The 23,355-nt window shown below is 40.1% G+C and overlaps 1 long non-coding RNA gene across 1 annotated transcript; it reads left to right on the top strand.

Moving 5' to 3' along the window:
• Positions 1-2,272: 2,272 nt before the first annotated feature.
• LOC121397760 lies at positions 2,273-3,520 on the top strand. The gene is made up of 2 exons (XR_005963908.1): positions 2,273-3,171; positions 3,257-3,520. It is a non-coding gene; the product is annotated as an uncharacterized LOC121397760 (long non-coding RNA).
• The last annotated feature ends 19,835 nt before the right edge of the window (positions 3,521-23,355 follow it).

Consider the following 23,355-nt stretch of genomic DNA (forward strand, 5'->3'; position numbering starts at 1 on the left):
TGGGCATGTGGTGATAGTATGCCAGTTCATGTTTCCACATGCCCACCACAATGCTGAGTTTTGTGTATTGGTAGTGCAGCAATATTGATATGTTCCAATGTGTCAGTATAGCTTATAATGAAAGACAGCACTCTTCAAAATTCCCTTTAAAGGAACAGTAACACCAAAAAATTAAAGTGTTTTAAAGGAATGACAATATAATGTACAATTGTCCTGCACTGGTAAAACTGGTGTGTTTGCTTCAGAAACACTACTATAGTTTATATAAACAATCTGCTGTGTAGCCATGGGGGCAGCCATTCAAGCACAGGATACAAAGTTGATAACAGATAAGTGCTGAAGAATCCCAATGTATACTACAGGGCGTATCTGTTGTGTATTCTGTGCCCTTTCTCCTTTTTCAGCTTTGAATGGCCACCTCCAACCCATTGGTAGGTACAACCTCTCACAGTCGCACTGAGGAAAGAGAGTCAGTTCCCTTGGGCACTCTAGGCTGGTGGCAGTCCAGACCTTTCATATAGAGCACAGTTAGAGTAAATGTATGCAGCCCACTGAAAGATTGTGCAATCAGGAATGGAATTTTAAATATCAGAGGTAAGAAGGGTGTTCAAAGCTGCTATACCAATAAATATCCTTGCTGCAATACCAATAAATGCACACTGGGTGTCAGCAGAAACACACAGACGTTGCAGTGTCAAGAACTAGATATCAATGGGCAAAACTTATGGGTTTAAGCAATATTGTTGTCAACTAGTGGGTATTTCATGTGTCCAGCTGCTAAAAATGACCAGAAAATTAAGTTACTATGCAGAAAAGATCAATCTATTGTTTTTCTTTTGCTTACTGTTGTCTGTTCCTTCAATAAAAAAATATTCCTGTATTTAAAGGAGTTGCTCAAACTTCAAACAGGGGTTCTGACTCTTTAACTGTTCTAAATCGATACATTTAGTTGATACATTTCTTATCTTTGTCCCTGCTGAGCTGAATCCCAGAGTTCCATTAAAGGCAGCTGTTAGAATTGATACAATAGTTGCTAATATTCCACCGATACTGCTGAGAAATGTATCAACTAAATGAAGCAAATTGTAACAGTTTAAAAAATAAACTGAAATTGATTTTTTTATTTATTGTAAACACAAATCAATAAATAAATAGATGTACACACAGATGCTTTTTGGTGGCCTAATCTATAGATCACTGACCACTTTTTGGGAACCAAACCCCTGAAATGCATAGTTGCAGTATAGAATCCAGGGGAACACTCTGCAGAAAAATATTAACATTGTTTCTGGAAGGCAAAATATTTAAAAATGTAATTTACACTGGATTCTTTAGAAATATCATGCTGGTACTGAGAAAATTGGCTTGTTGCCCTTCTCGACTGAATGCAAAGCCAGCAAAAGATCTGAAGAGCCAAAGCAGCTGAAGATCCAAAACCATCGAAGACCCTAAGCTGCTGAAAGGAGCTGAACAGAATGAAAATGATCCCACATTGGGTTATGGAAAGTTCCAATGAATGGGGTTTTTTTTTTTCAATTAAACCCCAGGCCACCAATGTTTATGTTTTAATTTTTTATGGGCCTACCTTCCAATTGTTTTTTTTTAACTTGTAGGGGTTAGTGTTCATGTTTTAGCTCTCCTGTCTATGTGGCTTTTTTTTACTGTGATGTGGGGGTGCATGCAGTCTGGGGGGGCATGTGGTGGGAGTGGATGGCGCCTTGGGAGCCCAGAAAATGTTTTTGTATGGGACCTTGTGATTTCTGTTGGCAACCCTGCCTAGAGAAGGCGATATCAGGCTTGATCATTGGTCCTTGGGCCAAACAATCAGATTACAACACAATTGGATTACAATAGAAGCCATCAAAGTAAGGACAATATCAACTAGCCATTGTATCAAGGTCCACATTGATACAATGTGGACATTGTATCAAGGTCCACATTGTATCAATGTGGACCTTGATACAATGGGAAATTCAAACCTACCTGATCAGCATCTTCCCAATTTTGGACAGATATCGGTCATATGGGCCAGTTGGAGGGCCCCATACACAAATAAATTGCCAAATCAAATCAGTCAGAAGGACCCAAATTGGTCATTTAAATCTGCCTGTGTGTGGACACCTTTACACCCAAAAATAATTGTGTTACTCCATAGAAAATAGAAGCCAGAAAGTATAACTGGGGAGTTGGATTTGCAGTCCTACCATATGGTCCAGTATTTGATAAGAAGAAAGTAAAACAGGCTGGCACACAAAGCTATTCAAACCGGGGTGCAACCCCTGGTACGTTTATTGCGTCACAACGTTTCGGGGGCGTGGCCCCTTCGTCAGGTGATACAGAATACACCGAGCACAGCCATTAAATAGCCAAAAACACCTCCCCCATAGATTAGGTAATACAGAAAATCACAAAAAAATATATAAAGCAAAAATCCAGAAAGTGTCCAATATAATGTCCAAAAATTGTTGCCAAATAGTTGCAGTCCCAGAAGTGGAAAAAATAGTAACATCGATTATACAAAGTAAATAAATAACAAAATTTTGTTACAACAGAATATAAGCGTAACCAATTGCTTTCCCTACAAATGGAAAAAAGGTAAGTTTTTTTACCTCACCCTGGATACGTGTTTCATTTCATTGAGCTTAATATCTGCAAGAGGAAAGAAAATTTTTTTAGTAAAGAAAAAAATTAAAGAAAAAAATATTCAATTTATAAAAAGCACGATAAACTGAATTCTTCATTTAGTCCCCTGGGGGCCTGTGTTTGTAAAGTCCATATCCAGAAGCTTTCTCGTTGTAAAAGTTTTTGCTTAAAATCCATTCCCTGTTTCTCATATACTTTCTCTAATATTTGCCAACGTATTTGTGAAGTCCTATGGTTATTTTCAAAGAAATGTTTAGCCAAGGTTGTTTCCTGTTTCTTCTTACTAACTGTATCCTCTGTCCCTGGTTGATAGTTTCTTATTACAGACTTATGTTCGTTTAGACGGATTTTAATTGTTCTTTTGGTTTGACCCACATATGCCATGCCACATGGGCATTTAATGCAATAAACGACTCCCTTTGAATTGCAGGTATGGACACCCCTGGTTTTATGCGGTATACCCTTTAATGGGTGCATAACATTTTCCCCTTTTATGATGCCAGTACAGTGGCCACAATTATGGCATGGGTAAGTCCCTGCAGGTATTTTAGCAGCTGTATTGTAAATTTTTTTCTTTTTAATCAAATCCTCTATATTTCTTCCCCTTTTATAGGAAAAGATTGGCGGAGAGGAAAAGAGATTGGCTACTTTTGGATCCCTCTCCAGGATACTCCAATACTTAAGTATTGTCTGTTTGATGAATTTTGAATTAATGTCATATGTTGACACAAAAGGAAACAGGGAATGGATTTTAAGCAAAAACTTTTACAACGAGAAAGCTTCTGGATATGGACTTTACAAACACAGGCCCCCAGGGGACTAAATGAAGAATTCAGTTTATCGTGCTTTTTATAAATTGAATATTTTTTTCTTTAATTTTTTTCTTTACTAAAAAAATTTTCTTTCCTCTTGCAGATATTAAGCTCAATGAAATGAAACACGTATCCAGGGTGAGGTAAAAAAACTTACCTTTTTTCCATTTGTAGGGAAAGCAATTGGTTACGCTTATATTCTGTTGTAACAAAATTTTGTTATTTATTTACTTTGTATAATCGATGTTACTATTTTTTCCACTTCTGGGACTGCAACTATTTGGCAACAATTTTTGGACATTATATTGGACACTTTCTGGATTTTTGCTTTATATATTTTTTTGTGATTTTCTGTATTACCTAATCTATGGGGGAGGTGTTTTTGGCTATTTAATGGCTGTGCACGGTGTATTCTGTATCACCTGACGAAGGGGCCACGCCCCCGAAACGTTGTGACGCAATAAACGTACCAGGGATTGCACCCCGGTTTGAATAGCTTTGTGTGCCAGCCTGTTTTACTTTCTTCAAGTATATTTTGGGAGGGCCGTCTCCCTGAAGAGCTGTGCACCTAGCGTGACCGTACAGAAAGGGCCTGAGTGTGCACGTGAGTTTGTATAGATTTCCAGTATTTGATAAGAACATGTTATCCGGGAAATGTAAATCTAAATGTTGCAGGTACAGTTCAGAATAATAGCAGTCCGACATCACATACCTGGTCAGTCATTGTTTTTGGTAGAAATTGTATTGTATTTTTACTAGTAGTTGTAGTAGAGCAATAGAAAACCAATAGATCCAACACTCATGCTGGTTGTAGTGCATTTCTCTCTGAAAATCTAAGTAAAATGGGTAGTTTCAGACATTGTTCAGAAAAACAGTATACTTTGATTCAAAGGTTAACTGGAGGGGCGCATGTGAGACAGACGCAACTTCCCTGATACTTCACTTCGATAACCAGAAGCCTGTATATTAGCTTTGGCAATTAGCAGTGGTGGCAGCACACAATGAGGCTGAAAAAAGCAAAGGATGTAGCAGGTACAATGGCCCCTTACCTGAACAAATACCCGTGTCGTCTTCCCAGTGTGCACCAAGATGACGGCGAGCAGGAGGATCCTGCTCCACACTCGCCTAATTCATAGACCCCATTCTACTTCAGCATTAACAGGTTCATGGAGCCCAAGCCCATAACACATAATCACCGTAAAGAGCTACAAAATACACTGCCTGATTCATCTCCTGTGACAGAGGACATTCTGCTACAACATCTAAACAGTTGAATGTTTAATGTTTTGCAATCAGATCATGCTCAACTAAAATGGCTGCAAGGATTTGGAAAATCGTAACAGCAGAAACAACCTACGTATCAGGGGCATTCCAGATGCAGTTAAACAAACGGATCTCAAAGCTTATCTGCATAATTTATTCACTTCACTAGCACTGAATCATCCTTCTAAACCAGTGATCCCCAACCAGTAACTCATGAGCAACATGTTGCTCTCCAACCCCTTGGATGTTGCTCTCATGGCCTCAAAGCAGGTGCTTATTTTTTAATTCCAGACTTGGAGGTAAGTTTTAATTGCATAAAAACTAAGTATAGTGCCAAGTAGAGTCTCTTGTAGGCTGCCAATCCACATAGGGGGTACCAAATAGCCAATTATAGCCGTTATTTGGCACCCCAAGGGACATGTTCATGCTTGTGTTGCTCCCCAACTATTTTTACATTTTAATGTGGCTCACGGTTAAAAAAGGTTGGGGACCCATATTCTAAACTATGGCACATGGACATAGCACATAGAGCCCTAGATGCCAAACCACCAGATGCTAAGTCACCAAAAGATGTTATTATCTGCTTGCGCAATTAAGAGAACAAAGACTTAATCCTTCAAACGACCAGAAACCATCAGTCCATCACATATTAAGGAGTGTCTCTTCAAATCTTCAAATCTTCAATGACATTTCAGCTATTGCTGTAGCGAAAAGGAGAGCCCTGAAACCGCCTACACAGCTATTGAGGGACAGCAACAGATGGGGATATCCTTTGCTGTCAAAAACAACAGATCACATGTGCTACAAGATGCCTCCCAATTAAGCAATTTTTATCGGCCTTGGAATTACCAGTCAAAGATGCGCCTACACAACCACATGGAGAACATATGCCCGGCAGAATACAACCCCTATGGGACAACGTTTCTGTGGCACACAAACAAAAGCTCACTAGTGACGGAGTAGGGACAGCCACTTCCCCCCAGAACAAGAGACAGAATTTCAATCACTCCAAGAGACCCCCAGACGTGATGAGCTGCTGCTGGATAATATGTTTACATTCATTTAATTTTTAATGAGGTGTGAACTCCCCACTGAACCAGTGAAAAGAAAATTGGTATTTAAAGAATAAAAAATCTTAAATGCAGATTTAGCTTTTCATCAGAAAGCGCACCATAACAAAGTAACATCTGGAGGCTGACAGATATTAGATATCCAAAATGCCATTCCTACTCAAATCCTCAAAAAAAAGTATGAGTATCCATTCTAATATGTAACATGGTTAACTTTTCTTTGGTACATAAGGAAGATGGTCATTATATACTGCTAAATGGTGTTTTTTGAGGGGTTCCGAATCACACTTCTAAATATATATATATGCCCCAAATAGAGACCAGATCAGGTTCTTAAACAAACTAACAGCAAAACTTAAGAAATACCCAAAGGATCCCATAGTTTTAGGGGAGGATTTTAACTTAGCACTTTCTCAACTGAAAGATGTCCCGAGGCTGAAAAAAGCTATTTCCCAAAGAGACTCAGAGATCTCTTCACAAATGTTCTGCCAGCTTATACGGAAACTACTTAGATATCTGGAGGATCAGACATCCCAGACAAAAGCAATATACCTTTTACTCTCACCTTCATAATGCACATAATCAAATAGATTACATATTTATATCACCCCAATTAAGCCACCCCGATCTGGAATAGGGCAAATAACCTGGTCCAACCACAGATAGCATACCTCTACAGAGCTTCATAGGAAAAAGTCACGTCAGTGGAGACTTAATGAAACTTTACTAACCTCAGTATGCCTTTATACGAGGCAAATTAATATCTTTAGCTAGCCAAATGAAATATAACAAACAGGCCACACTGAAGACACTTCAAAGCTCATTATACACCTTAGAACGACAATTTGCTACCTGGTCCACTATGCAGCAGTTAGCCAGAATCATTAGCTTGAGAAATAATATTAAAGATATCCAAACACAAGACACATGAAAAACTATACAGTGGACTAGACAAAGATACTATGAATTTGGCAATAGAGCACACTCCATGCTGGCCAACAAACTAAGAGACCATAAAATACTTCAGAGACCATTGTTGATCAGACACAGAGATCGAGTAGAATTGAATCCCAATAATATCTTGGAATGCTTTAGGAGCTACTATGAAAAACTATATAATTTGCCTACCTCAATTAAGCACTTAACTCAATATCAACAGGCCCTTAAAGATTAACTAAAGCAATCTGGGCTCCCCATCCTTACTAAACAGGAATTACGCTCACTAAATGCTACAGTAATGGTTTTAACTTTAAAAAGACCTCCCATCTAATAAATGACCTGGACCAGATGGTCTGACATATAAATATTATAAATATTTCCCTGGAAAATTACATCACAGAATGTGCAATCTTTACAATGGCTACTTACAGGGCAACCCTATACACAGGGATACCTTGAAATCATATATTACTGTAATCCTGAAAGAAGGGTGAAATCACACAATAGGTGCAGTTATCTGGTGATAACACACGTAGGGTCACTGATATTATAGACATTCTCAATAAAGAAATTAAGAGTGCCCTAGAACTAAGTGTCGATGCTGAACTATCCGCATTGGGTTGTTCCTCATTGGTCCCAACTATTCAATGCTACAATATCAGCAACTTGCAATCTCTGGAAACAGTGGGAATTGTTATATAAGCAGGACAACGTCACAAGGTGGTGATGGTCTTGTGTCTTTCTATGGGTCATGTTGCTATATATATTTATATATATTCTTTTGTTTGTTGTCTATATTGCCAGTTCATACCAATGTAAGCAACAAATAGAAATACTTTACTTCTTTATCCATGGTCATGTTTGTACCATTGTATTTGCCTTTTAATGCAACTGAAATGTAAATTACAGTAGATTTAAAAATAAAAAAGTTAATTGGAGAGGGTAAACCATATAAATAAGTGCAGAAAACAATTGGCTGTTCAGCTAAAATGATCTCAAATACTTTAAAATGGCAACCAAAATCTGAAAGAAAGAAGAAAACAGAAAACTACAATGCGAATGGATAGAAGAATAGACGAAATGGCAAGACTCAGCCAATGATCAGCTCCAGGAAGATCAAAGAAACAGGGCCAAATTTGACTAAGTGGAGCCCCAAGGCCCCAGTGCCGGCCGCTTCAGCTCGCCTTCGCCCCTCGTTGCCGAAGGGTCTTAGCGCCGGCTGCACGCTCTAAAGCACAGAAGCACTGGGGCGTGGCTGGGCAGCATAGTTACATAGTTAAATCAGGTTGAAAAAAGACAAAGTTCATCAAGTTCAACCCCTCCAAATGAAAACCCAGCATCCATACACACACCCCTCCCTACTTTCACATAAATTATATGTACCCATATCTATAAATTTCCCCTAAAATTTCGCCGCCTTTGTGGCCTCGCCACAAATCCCGGCCTGCAAAGCAGGTCTAAAGTTATCTGTGATACTGTTACAATTAGAAGATGCCTATGTGAAGCCAAGCTATCGGCAATAAGCCCCCGCAAAGTCACATTGTTCAAAAAAAAGACTTGTTGAAGAGGTTACAATTTGCCAAAGAACACATTGACTGGCCTAAAACAACAGATCACATGTGCTACAAGATGCCTCCCAATTAAGCAATTTTTATCGGCCTTGGAATTACCAGTCAAAGATGCGCCTACACAACCACATGGAGAACATATGCCCGGCAGAATACAACCCCTATGGGACAACGTTTCTGTGGCACAAATTTTGTGGACTGATGAAAGCAAGATTGTTCTTTTTGGGTCTAGGGGCTGCAGACAGTTTGTCAGACGACCTCCAAGTACTGAATTCAAGCCACAGTACAGTGTGAAGACAGTGAAACATGGTGGCACAAGCATCATGATATGAGGATGTTTCTCATACTCTGGTGTTGGATATCAGAAAAAAAAATCTTAAGGCGCACTTGTTTATTAAACTCTCAGGGCAAAAAAAGTGTTAGAAGAACTAATGTGTTTTTGTACTGTAGCCAGGGGAGACATTTAGATTGCAGGAAACAATCAGTTAATGTATGGCAATCACTTTACACACCCATGGGCACATAGCCTACATAAGTACCATTAATATGGAATTAAACGCTTTTGAAGGAAGGTTTTGCAAGCAGGGTGATGATAAATGTTGCATTCACCGTTTTTTGTTTTTTCAGGATCCCCTCCCTCATTATACATCTTTCTTGGGTTCACCCCATTGTGTACCCACTGCCATGATTGCTAACAGGAAAAAGGAAATAGAAATCTTCTCGCTAAGGTTTTATTTCCTGGACAAGCTTATTCATGGTTACACAAGATAATTCTCTCCATTTTCCATTTTGAGAATAACCAAAAGAAAGGATGAAGTTTTATGAGGAATGACACAGAATGGTAGGAGCAAATCGCTACTGATCCCAGAGCCATGAACTGAAGCTGCAGGACTTGATTGGGCAAGGCCAGAAATTGAAATGATCATAATGTGATAATTTATTTTCAGAACTTTATGGGATCATAGGAATGAGGGGTTTTAAAGTTTCACAATTGTATTTAGGGTCAGTAGCAAAACAGCAGGGAGTTGGTCATGAGTAGGATGCAGTCATTTGCAGTGTTATTAAAGGGATTCTGTCATGATTTGATTGTATTTTTTATTTCTAAATTACACTGTTTACACTGCAAATAATTCACTCTACTATATAAAATATAATTCCTGAACCAACAAGTGTATTTTTTTTAGTTGTAATATTGGTGTGTAGGCAGCCATATTAGGTCATTTAGCCTGGTCATGTGATTTCAGAAAGAGCCAGCACTTTAGGATGGAACTGCTTTCTGGCAGGCTGTTGTTTCTCCTACTCAATGTAACTGAATGTAGTGCAGTGGGACCTGGATTTTTGAGCACTATTGAGTGTTGTTCTTAGATCTACCAGACAGCTGTTATCTTGTGTTAGGGAGATGTTATCTGGTTACCTTCCCATTGTTCTGTTGTTAGGCTGCTGGGGTGGAAAGGGAGGGGTGTGATATTACTCCAACTTGCAGTAAACCAGTAAAGAGTGTCAGAGCATAAGTCACAAGACTTGGGGCAGCTGCGAAACTGACAATATGTCTAGCCCCATGTCAGATTTCAAAATTAAATATAATAAAATCTGCTCTTTTATTAAACGAATTTCAGTGAAGAATTCTGCCTGAGCAGCACTTAACTGATGTGTTTTGAAGAAAAAATGTATTTTCCCATGACAGTATCCCTTTAAGGGTCAACAGCAGAATGGCAGGGATTTGCTCATGAGTAGGATTCAGTCAGTGGTAGTGTTATTAAGAGTCAATAGCAGATTGGCAGGGACTTGCTCATGAGTAGGATGCAGTCAGTTGCAGTGTGATCAGTAGCAGAATGGCAGGTTCATGAGTAGGATGCAGTCAGTGGCAGTGTTATTAAGGGTCAGTAGCAGAATGGCAGGGAGTTGCTCATGAGTAAGATGCAGTCAGTGGCAGTGTATTATGGCTCAGTAGCAGAATGGCAGAATGGCAGGTTCATGAGTAGGATGCAGTCATTTGCAGTGTTATTACGGGTCGGTAGCAGAATGGCAAGGAGTTGCTCGTCGGTAGGATATAGTCAGTTGCAGCAGTGTGGTCAGTAGCAGAATGGCAGGGTCATGAGTAGGATGCAGTTAGTAGTAGTGTTATTAAGGGTCAGCAGCAGAATGGCAGGGTCATGAGTAGGATGCAGTCAGTGGCAGTGCAGCAGAATGGTGGGGAGTTGCTCATCAGTAGGATGCAGTTAGTAACAGCCCCCCAAGGGAGTGCAGGCCTGGATGAACCCAGAGTAGTTATACCACTGTATATATTTTCAGTAGCAGGATAACAGTGAGTTGCTCAAGCATAGTATGCTGTTAGTGGTATTAAGAGTGAGTAACAGAATGGCAGGTTGCTAGTGGGTAGGAAGCAGTCAGTGGCAGTTTATGGTATTTAGGATCAAATACAATTATAACAAGACACTGTGGAAGCTTCAATCGCCCAAACAGGACCCAATGATTAATTGTTTGGGTCATTTTTTTGTGTTTTAAACAACTCCTGGAAAATGTAATGACTCTATAAATAACTTGTATTAACCATAATAATAATAATATCATGTCTGATTAAGGATGGAAGTGTTGTTGCTGTGAATGTGAGCACAATCAGGACAGGAACAGCACAAACAACAGGGTGGAGGTGCAATGACAAAGTTGTATGTGTGTGTCCTTATTACACATCCTCTGTAAAGAGATTTCCTGTGACCTTGGGGCCACTAGGGACCTGGCACAGGAGGGCAAGAGAGACTTTAAACATTTCCCTTTCCTTACACAGCTTAAGAGAAGGTACACTCGCTTAATGGCGTTGGCTTGATTAGCAGAAGAAAATGTCTAGCATTTCCTGGCACTGTTCGTTTGATGTGTTTTCCAATCAACCAATGCTTATTAGCAAAGTCATCATTACAAGGACTCTTGTGGCACCCTGGGGACCCAGTCATGCTTTTATTAAAATTAAATATGTGGCTATTCTTCGAAAGTGATCCAAAGTTGTTTTATGCGAAAGGAGTTGTTTTCACAAATATACTGTAGATAAGCAAATGGTTCCAGAACATAGAACTGCATTTGTTTAGCTTTGTGACCTACAACTCTTTGCTAGAGTGGGATCAGTTAAGGAAGCGAAGCCCGTCTGCACACCCTGGCCCTCCAGAGAAGCTTTAGCTAGGTGCCCAGTCCTTGGGGGATACGGCAATCCCCTCGATACAAGTGATACTCCAAACAAAGCACTGGCACTCAGTAGCGTTTACAAAGGGGAAAACCCTTACGTGTTTATTGTGTGAACAAAATTCACAACGTTTCAGGGGCTGGCCCCTTCATCAGGTGATAACCCTCGACACGTTGTGAATTTTCCCCTTTGTAAACACTACTGAGTGCCAGTGCTTCGTTTGGAGTATCAGTTAAGGAAGGACAACATTAAGTTTAGGGTGGTGGCACACGCTGTTGGGGAGATTAGTCGCCCAGCGGCAGTAATAAAAATATTAATAATATAAAAATATTATGTAGTGTTGCCCTGCGCTGGTAAAACTGCTTTGTTTGCTTCAGAAACACTACTATTGTTTATATAAATAAGCTGCTGTGTAGCAATGGGGGCAGCCATTCAAATGAGAAAAGGCTTAGATTACACAGCAGATAACAGATAAGCTCTGTAGAAAATAATGGTGTTATCTGTTATCCACTATTTAACCTGTGCCATATAGCCTTATTTCAATTTCCGCCATTGCTACACAGCAGATTTTTTATATGAACTATAGATAGTAGTGTTTCTGAAACAAACAGATACGTTTTACCAGTGCAGGGCAACAGTATGATATTTTCATTATTTTAAAACACTGAGGGGGTGCGGGCCCTGGCCCGCTCGCACCCCCTGCTCCCCCGGTAGTTCCGCCACTGCACATACAGTAGAAAACAGAAAGTCATTGGAAAAAGTCTTTATTTTTGGTGAACTGTCTGAAACCAACTGAATTTAAAAAAGTGTTGGAAGGTGAACAAAACCCTTTAACTTTGAGTCTCTCCCCTTCCCCCTGAAGGTTTAAAGGAACGACACTTACTAGAATTATACAATTTATTATGAGTAATGTTAAGAAGTTACAAATTCAAAAATACAACGTATTACTGTTGATTGTCTCATATACAAAACTGTATTCTATTTACTCCATATGAATATGAACAACGCAGGCTTGTACTCTTCCTTGTATATGAGAAGCTGTAATCTCTGGTTTACTCTCTTTAGCTTTCTTCTTTTTCCATTTTCTTTATTTTATTCTGGTACTATAAATTTTAATCATGATCATTTATTTCATCATCATTTATTTATATAGCGCTGTCAAGATACGCAGTGCTTTACACAATTATGAAAAAAATATGATTATGCATTTGTTATAATGTTACTTATATGTAGAGATGTCGCAAACTGTTCGCCGGCGAACTTGTTCGCGCGAACATCGGGTGTTCGCGCTCGCCGGAAGTTCGCGAACGTCGCGCAACGTTCGCCATTTTGGGTTCGCCATTGTTGGCGCTTTTTTTTGCCCTCTCACCCCAGACCAGCAGGTACATGGCAGCCAATCAGGAAGCTCTCCCCTGGACCACTCCCCTTCCCTATAAAAACCGAAGCCCTGCAGCGTTTTTTCACTCTGCCTGTGTGTGCTGAAGAGATAGTGTAGGGAGAGAGCTGCTGCCTGTTAGTGATTTCAGGGACAGTTGAAAGTTTGCTGGCTAGTAATCGTTTTGATACTGCTCTGTTATTGGAGGGACAGAAGTCTGCAGGGGTTTGAGGGACATTTAAGCTTAGGTAGCTTTGCTGGCTAGTAATCTACCTTCTACTGCAGTGCTCTGTATGTAGCTGCTGTGGGCAGCTGTCCTGCTTCTGATCTCATCTGCTGACTGCTGCAATAACAGTAGTCCTTGTAAGGACTGCTTTTATTTATTTTTTTGTTGTTTTACTACTACTACTACTACTACTACTATAAGAGCCCAGTGCTATTAGTCTAGCAGTGTTGGGGAGTGGGACTGGTGTGCTAATCTGCTGCTCCTAGTAGTTCAGCAGCACCAACTTTAATTTTTTTTTTTAATATTCATTTTTTTTTTATTTTACTTTTTTTTATTTTACTACCGCTGTAGTAGTGTATAAGTTGACCTTTTAGGCATTATTTGCCCTGTAGGCATTTTTTGCCCAGTGTGTTATTCAACCAACTGCCATCTAGCTGTGTGACCTTGTTCAAATTCTGTCTAAATATCCATAATATTACCGTCTCCAGAAAAAACACCGGAGTGACTTTTTTCAAGCAGCCATAATATATTTTACGTAATCCGTATCCACCGCTGTAGTAGTGTATACGTTGACCTTGTAGGCATTATTTGCACAGTGTTTTCTTCAACCCGCCATCTAGCTGTGTGAGCTTGTTCACATTTTGTCTAAATATTGATAATATTATCGTCTCTAGAAAAACCACTTGAGTTACTTTTTTTCAAGCAGCATTCATATATTTTACGTAATCCGTATCCACCGCTGTAGTAGTGTATACGTTGACCTTGTAGGCATTATTTGCACAGTGTTTTCTTCAACCCGCCATCTAGCTGTGTGAGCTTGTTCACATTTTGTCTAAATATTGATAATATTATCGTCTCTAGAAAACCACTTGAGTTACTTTTTTTCAAGCAGCATTCATATATTTTACGTAATCCGTATCCACCGCTGTAGTAGTGTATACGTTGACCTTGTAGGCATTGTTTGCCCAGTTTTTTTGGCCGCAGCCACTGAAGCACAGACTCAACGTATATGGCAAAAAATGACTATTTTCAGCATTTATATGGCATATTTTTTCTGGCAACTGTGCTTCAGTGGCTGCGACCAAAAAAACTGGGCAAACAATGCCTACAAGGTCAACGTATGGCAAAAAATGACTATTTTCAGCATTTACATGGCATATTTTTCTGGCAACTGTGCTTCAGTGGCTGCAACCAAAAAAATTTATATTTTCAGCATTTATATGGCATAATTTTTCTGGCAACTGTGCTTCAGTGGCTGCGACCAAAAAAATGACTATTTTCAGCATTTATATGGCATATTTTTTCTGGCCTCTGTGCTTCAGTGGCTGCGGCCAAAAAAACTGGGCAAACAATGCCTACAAGGTCAACGTATGGCAAAAAATGACTATTTTCAGCATTTATATGGCATATTTTTTCTGGCAACTGTGCTTCAGTGGCTGCAACCAAAAAAACTGGGCAAACAATGTCTACAAGGTCAACGTATGGCGAAAAATTACTATTTTCAGCATTTATATGGCATATTTTTTCTGGCAACTGTGCTTCAGTGGCTGCGTCCAAAAAAACTGGGCAAACAATGCCTACAAGGTCAACGTATGGCAGTTGTTTAAAGAGAACAGTAGATTACTAGCCAGCAAAGCTACCTAAGCTAAAATGTCCCTCAAATCCCTGCAGACTTCTGTCCCTCCAATACAGAGCAGTATCAAGCAGATTACTAGCCAGCAAACTTACTATCATCTGTCCCTGAAATCACTAACAGCTCTCCCCCTACACTATCTCTTCCAAGCACACACAGGCAGATTTTTCAGATACATTTTTGCCCTTGATCCCCCTCTGGCATGCCACTGTCCAGGTCGTTGCACCCTTTAAACAACTTTAAAATCATTTTTCTGGCCAGAAATGTCTTTTTTAGATGTTAAAGTTCGCCTTCCCATTGAAGTCTATGGGGTTCGCGAACCGTTCGCGAACCGCTCGCGTTTTTGCGCAAGTTCGCGAATATGTTCGCGAACTTTTTTTCCGACGTTCGCTACATCCCTACTTATATGTAATAGGACTACATTTACTCATGCTCCATTGGAGATAAATTCTCCTTTTAGACTACAGGGGTGCAAAATATTGCTTGGGGCACATTTGTCACCTATTCTCATAGCTATGATATGCTGTGTAGTGTAAGTGTAAATGGTGCCAGTAGTACCACATTTAATCAGGACTGACTGACATGAAGCCTTTAGCCATTTTTGACTTACAGCTTTAAAGGAGAACTCAACACTAAAAATGAAAATGGCTAAAAATGCCATATTCTATATGCTGAATTTATGCACCAGCCTAAAGTTGCAGCTTGTCAATAGCGGCAATAATCTAGGACTTCAAACTTGTCACAGGGGGTCACCATCTTGGAAAGTGTCTGCGACACTCACATGCTCAGTGGACTCAGTGAGAAGCTAAGCTTAGGGGTCGTCGCTAATTATCAAGCAGAAAATGAGGTTTGTCTGTAATATAAGATGATGCTACAGCGCAGATTATTGAATTCGGATGCTAGTTGCCCTGGTTTTTGTGCTGCCATGTAGTAATTATCTGTGTTAATTACTAATCAGCCTTATACTGTGACATTTATATTCTATGTGTACTGTATATTGTGAGTGGGTCCCTAAGCCTAGTAAGTGACAACAGCCCAAAGCATGTGCAGTGAATCAGCAGAAAAGAAGATGGGGAGCTACTGGGGCATCTTTGGAGACACAGATCTTTACTGCTGTGGTGGCCTTGGGCTGATACAGAAGCTCAGAACATAATGTAAAACATTTCTAGCTACTTCTTTAGTTAGGCTTTAGTTCTCCTTTAAGGGCAGAGACTCAGGGAGATTTAGTCGCCCAGCCACAAATCGGCTCTACTTCGGGCGACATATCTCCCCAAACTGACTTCCCGCATTGGCACTCGGAGCACTTTGTTTTCCGAAGTAGCCTGAAGTTTCCACTAGGGGCAACTTTGGGCGACTTTGGAAAACGAAGTGATCCGAGTGCCATCCCACCAGCGTTTTCGATTCTAGCCAGCCGGAAGGCTTTTCAGGGAGATTAGTCGCCCGAAGAAGAGTCCCTGAATCTTCGTGTGTGTCTCTGCCCTAAACATTTACTCAAAACTGAAAGGTGGTGGTCAATATTAGGAATTTCAATAGTTTAACACCTGCTATAGAGGCCCTTTTTCAGCACTAAACAGACTTGCACTATTCTCAGTCTGTAAAAGGTCGAGGCATTATTGCTACAGCTAACATCGCGTTCAAGCTATACATTTTTCTTCTTCATCACTCAGTAAGTCAACATATTAAGCACATATACCGTAAAAACACTTTGTGATGGATCACTCTATTCATAGAACGCCAATGTAATAGTTGGCTTGGTGGTTTATTTTAGGAAGCCACATGTTTGCTTTAAGATATAGCAGGCAGCTTAAATAAACAGCATTTTTCGCACAACAATTTTGGCCAAATAAAAGATTTATTCTTACAATAATTAAAAAGAAAAAATATTTGTTGCTTACTGTGGGTTGCAGATAAAAATCAAGCAATCATTTCCCATAATCCTATGAATTTCCTGGAGAGCTGCTTAAGTGAAACTCCAGAATCAGACGAAAAAAACATCCGACTGTAATGTTAGGGAGAGTGTTGACTCTTTGGGTTTCACATCTCTGAATAGAAAGACACAAGGGAACCTATAACCCTAAACGTATTGCCTGGTAGAGGGCAAGTGGGAATTACAGGGCCGAGTGTGTTAACCCATTGAGGACCTAAATAATTGTAGTTTCAAGGAAATATTTACATTTTTATATATATATATATATATATATATATATATATATATATATATATATATATATATATATATATATATATATATATATATATATATATATAGTCTCAAAGTTATTCTCCGCACACCATTAGTTAAATTCCGACCCAGGTGCTATCCATACGTGCTTCCATACAAAAAATGTGAATAAATGTATGCACACCAGGATTTCTTAAAAAATTAAAACTTACTTTTATTTAATACATGTTAAAAAGTCTAAGATGGAGACCGAAACGTTGACCTGACCAACTTTTTAACATGTATTAAATAAAAGTAAGTTTTAATTTTTTAAGAAATGTATTCACATTTTTATATATATATATATATATATATATATATATATATATATATATATATATATATATATATATATATTTGCTACTGTTTTGAACCTGCTCAAACCTTTAACAAAAACATAGAAGATAACCTGCTTGTTTATGGCCTCTATGAAAAAGTGCTGTATGTATCAGCCCATTAAAAGAATGGAATAAAATTGTACTTGTCTAGGGATCTGCTCAATTGCCTTTCAGCTGCTCAGAGGAGATTACTCTGCCCATCTGTGTGGTAGCTTTAGTAATGCCATAAATTAAGAAGATATATTTGTATATTTAATTTCCATACATTATGCTCAGCAGAATTATTCTCTTTAATTCACTTGCACAAATAAAACATTCCAGTATTAGATCACACACACATATACAGATGGATTTCCAAGATGGATTACTCAGTGAATTGAAGGTTTGCTAATCTGTGACAGAATAATTATGAAAGCAATTAGTAGGATTGCTGGAAGGCTTTCCACAAAATACCACAACTCATATGGAACTACTGCTAAATCTGAAATCGGATATATATTGTTTCTTTTTCTTCTTTTTTTGCAGACAATAGGAAATTATACCCAGCAGCACAAAAAATAACAATATCTTTTCTGATTAGTTTCGAGGACTTTGTGACACACGTTAAAAAAAACAAAAAAACCCCCATAATTATAGGCTTTGGGATGGTTTTCTGTATTTCTATGGTGACAGTGCTGAACGAATGTCATTTAAATATATCAGGAAAATGAAATTCAATGAGTCAGATATAATCACGGCAAAAGCTCCTTGTCAAATCAAGCTGATTAACCTATGCATTTCCAAATTCATTTTACTGCCAGGTCTAGAGTTAACTGAGTGCTCATTGGGCAAATTTTCATTTTAAAATATGGAAATTCTGCTCTTAGGCTAAGGCCACACTAGGCGATAGCGCCGCGATTTGACTCGCAGCGACTTTTCGCCGCGACTTTTAAGCCGCAATCGCTGGGGAAACTTTTGCGCTGGCGTCTATGGGGAATCGCGACAAATCGCCAGCGTAAAAACACACGCGGCGATCTTTTTTCTATTGTCGCTCGAAATCGCCTAGCGAGGCAATTTCGAGCGACAGTAGAGAAAAGATCGCCGCGTGTGTTTTTACGCTGGCGATTTGTCGCGATTCCCCATAGACGCCAGCGCAAAAGTTTCCCCAGCGATTGCGGCTTAAAAGTCGCCGCGAGTCAAATCGCGGCGCTATCGCCTAGTGTGGCCTTAGCCTTAAAGTTAGCAGAGGCAGCTTTTTGCCTGGTAACTGGCCTCATGCCACACAGGGCCAGAACTAGGCGTAGGCAGGGTAGGCACGTGCCTAGGGTGCAAAGCAGGAGAGGGCACCAGGGCCGCACCTTCTCTGTCTCCTACTCCTAGTCCGGTACCGTCTGCCGCTCTGGTCGGCACTTGCTGCCTTGTTGAGCACACACCCTATTCTCGTGCGTGCCATTTTTGCGTATATGCGTTTTTTGGTTTTCAAGCAATCGTGTGCCTATCGGGCACTGCCACCGGCCTGGCTGCCTAGGCCATTGGGGCGGCAGGGCCGGATTTACATAGCGGGCGCCCCTAGGCCCACTGGCGTTCATCGCCCCTGTCCCCTCCCCTTTATTCATGCAAATTGTCATCATTGGGACTGGAGCAATGGAGATTGGCACACAGAAAATTTTTAAAATTATTGTATCTATAGCGAATTCCCAGTGTTTCTGAACCAATGTGGGTGTGGTTGGGCAGCATGCCGACCCCTGAAATCCTGCCGCCCTAGGCCTGGGCCTTGGTGGCCTTTCCACAAATCCGGTCCTGCGGGCAAGACTGGCCCAGCGCTGCTGCCACACTTCAGGACATATTTATTATGTTGTGAAAAAAGAGCTGGATAATACACCAAACATCGTCAGGCTTCGCCATCTAAAAAATCGTGTAAAAAAGATGGTAACATTTTTTATGGGTTTTCTTTAGAGCAGTGGTCCCTAACCAGTGACTCACGAGCAACATGTTGCTCACCAGTCCCTGGGATGTTGCTCCTTGTGGCCTCAAAGCAGGTGCTTATTTTTTAATTCCTGCCTTGGAGTCATAAAGACCATGTATATTGCCAAACGGAGCCTCCTGTACACTGCCAATCTACATAGGGACTGTCAAATATCTAGTCACAGCCATTATTTGGTACCCCCAAGAATTTTTTCATGCTTGTGTTGCTTGTGTTGCCTTTTTCCATTTAAATGTGGCTCATGGACATAAAAGGTTGGAGATCCCTGCCTTATAGTGACCTTCACCAGAAGCAATGTAAAATAACGGCCACAAATCTGTCGTTCGCATGGTGTAAATAACGCACGCCTTTATATATTCGCCATTTATTTTACACAGCTTTTTACACCGTAGTTTCATTTTACACAGCATAATATATATGCCCCTTTGTGTATAGAGCCCAATATCTGGCTAAAAATTGGGAAACTGTTCGTCAGGCAGGTTTGAAACTCAGCTCATTTCTGTGGTCCTCATCCCTACAGCCTGTATTCCCGTCATAATGATCCAGTCTGGGACCAAATGATGCTATCATCTCAAAATCGCCCATCTCAATATATTGCCAAATGAATGAATGCATGGCCACATTAAGAGTCAAAGAGATAAGGGTTTAGCAGAGACAGAGATAACAGATTTATTGGATTTATTAACTATATAAATATATAAAATCAGAACCTCTATTGTGATACTATTAAATATTATAGTTAAGATGGGGAAATTATTATGTGAATTATGTGGTAACAGAACTAGTTTAAAATACAGCTCTATGTTAGGATTTGACCAATCCCGAATCAAACTGTGAATTTGTCGACTCCTTACAAGACCGCAACTAGTCCTTAAATGCAGAAGTGTGCAGTTTCAGGCAGCAGTTGCTCAGTGCAGAGATTCTAGTTTGGGATGTTGACATGTTTTTGTATGAAAATATCTTATTCCCAAAATTAAGGGGTTCCTAGGGTTGCCACCTTTACCCACGCTAACTCTGGGCTGAGGGAAGGGTGGTGACATAATTGGCACAGAACGGAGAAGTAGTGGAGGTGAGGCAGTGATATCGGCAGGGTGGGAGGTTCTGTCACGGGGAGGGGCTATGACGTGGCAATTGGTCGATCACCGTATCAATCTCAGAGAGTCCTGCCCGGTTTTCTATATTTGCAGTTTCGAACTTGACAGCCCTTTCCGAAAACCAGCTGTCCATTTGAAAACCAGAGAGGTGGCAACCTTAGAGGGGCTCTAAAATTGATTTTGTCCCAAGTCCCAAATACTTTTAGTTGCCCCGTTAGTTCAGTTGTTTTATAGCAAGTATCGCAAATCCCATTATAGGTATGCGGAGCAAACTTTTTCAACCCAGAACAGTTTTGTGGCTAAAAATGCCTTAACCACAATATAATTTTGCCTTTCAATTGACTCCAATGCATTTCAGTAAAGTTTAACAGTTATTGATGGTGGAAAATGCCGCAAGTTCACTCATCACTATAGGTAACAGGAGGCAACTGGAGATCATTTTTGGCTTACTTGCTTGCTTACTGGCCTTTGTGCGGCCGTTGGATGTGGTCCTCGATCCGACTGCCTGTATTCTCCTTGTCGTGATCCGATCATTGGGCCCTAGGGCATATCAGGAAGAAATCCGCTCATTAGGTGACCTACAGCCTGATTTAGCCCCACATATAGCTGGCAAAGATCCCCTTTGTCTGGCTACCTCAACAAAAGAGCAGATTTTAAAATGTAAGGTCAGTTTTAAGGACAAAGTTACGGTATATGTTGCCTTTAAGGCAGAGTGTTTTTCATGCAGCTCCATTGTTTTAGTCTGGAAGATGCAGACATACAATTGTTTACTCACTGAATGAAGGAAAGGCCCTCTGAGTTTTAAATAGCAATGTCAGAAAGATAAGAAAAACAAACAAAAGTAACATAAACAGTATTATAGAAAAGAAAAATATACAGCATGATATAAGAATGTGTTAAAAGCTTAATGATACAAAACAAAGTGTAATTGCAGTTTCTTCCCTCACAGTTGTATGGATTGTTTTGCTTATTGCAGCTTTGCTATAGAGTCTATTTTTTGAACCTGCTTTAGGGAATTGACACACAAAGGGGAGAATGTAATATCGGTCGCTAGCGCAAAAATCATTCGCAATTCGTTCGCAATAGGAATAAATGTTCACAAAGTGATACATTTTGCCTTTGCGCGCACTTTGCTGCTCACACGACAGTAAGATAACGATTGAGAATGGTATAGCTTGCGAACATTCGCAGTGTATGTAATAACATTTTGCGATCGCAAATCAATATTTGCAACAAAATATTTAACTGCAGAGCTGGTGTTAAAGGTTAAAGATTCTCGATGCAATAAAACCCTAATAAAGAATATTACATTGCGACACACCAATTTATATTCGCAAAGTTTTGATCTTTGTGAATTTTATCACATTTTCCCCAAGGAGATTTGTAGCCTGCATTAAAATTTGCCCTACTGCAAGCGACAAATCTCACTGAAATGCTTTCCCTCCAGCAATAAAGTAAATTGCTGGCGGGAACTATACACAGCACTTTGTTTTCCAAAGCAGTCCGAAGTTGCCGCACATATGGTTTCCCACTGGCGAATTACTTTAAGGAGGGTGACAAACCTCCCCATATGCCAATACCTTAAACTCCCTGTGGAGGCTCCAGAAATATTCTTGTGGGTCCTGGGAGCCCATTTGGTGTCCAACAGTGCCTAGTGATTTCACCTTGTATTTAAAACCTCAACATAGGGATATTTGTCCTAACCAAATGAAAATGATAATCTTGTTATACTTCATGTCTTTACACCCACAGGTTACTGTTTGGCCCCATAGCAACTGTGCAATCAATAACTCAATATATTATTATCAATAACTTATTATGCCCCTTATAAGAGGGAAAAAGCTCCTAATATGAGAGGCCATGTTGAGGCACATACATGCACATAATGAGCAAATTCTGCGACATGTTTATTATGTGCATGCACATGACGTCAGAATCGCATAATGTGAACACATGTACACTACCTTCTGGTGCGAGTGTCCTAGCGCCGGACGAGAGCAATAATTTTTTTATACAAAATTACTGTTACCCCCAACCGGATTCTATTAGCCTGCACCTTTGGTTGAAGATAATATTTTTGGCCAACAGGTGCCCTTTAATAAAGAGTATCCATGCAGCCAGAGCTTAGTATATCCAGCATCTGTCCAGATGGGGAAGACAAAGCCATAACTAAGGGTAGATGGAAGAAGCAGGTGCCTAAAGCACAATGGTGTGGAGTGACACTAGCACCCAGTGCACATGCCTCTTCTGCCTATTTCTACCCCGAAATCCGTCCCCATGAATAATAGAAACATGTGTAACTCTAATTTGGGCTACATTAGTCCAACAAGGTTAATGTCCAGCTACTGTATGTACTGTAGAGCAAGGGTTGCACTTGACTCTAACACACAAGGCTGGAATGGTGTAGTCAAACTACACCTCACAAATAAAGTAAAGATGCCAGAAGGTACTTGCAGCAAACAAAATAACTTTTATTGTTCAATAGATCCACAGGGTAGTACTCACCATCCACAGAGGCAAAGAAAATCAATATGCCAGGATTGTTCAGGCAGAGACAGCACAATGTTGCACCATGTGGACGTAAGCAGGGTAGTTTATTGTCACCTCTAGGATGGAATGCCCAGGCATTATCCATGAAACCATACAGTGGAATGCTCAGGGAGAATAAATCGAAAGCCTGATTCCCTTTCCAGCCGTGATCTCTTCATTATAGGCAAACTCAGAGCCTAGGGGAGAGCTACGCCTTGTAGGAGTACCGGCTGCTCATGCTATTTAACCTCTCTATCTTACTCTTCTAAACGGTACTATGAAAAGCAATTACCCTGTCACTGGCTGACCATAGGGTCCCTTCTCCCTGATTTATCACTACAGGGACTGATCCCTCTAGGGCAGAACAACTTTACTGGGCCTTCACCCAGGCTCCCTCTAACAGATCCAGCTTGATGAGCAACCAGAAGCCAAAGAGGAAGATCCACCCCTAATCAGGCACTATGTTAAAGTGTGCCAGGAAGTGGTCATAGGCTAGTAGGCCAATAGCT

This window comes from Xenopus laevis, chromosome 8S, assembly GCF_017654675.1.
Source record: "Xenopus laevis strain J_2021 chromosome 8S, Xenopus_laevis_v10.1, whole genome shotgun sequence".
Classification (NCBI taxonomy): Eukaryota; Metazoa; Chordata; class Amphibia; order Anura; family Pipidae; genus Xenopus; species Xenopus laevis.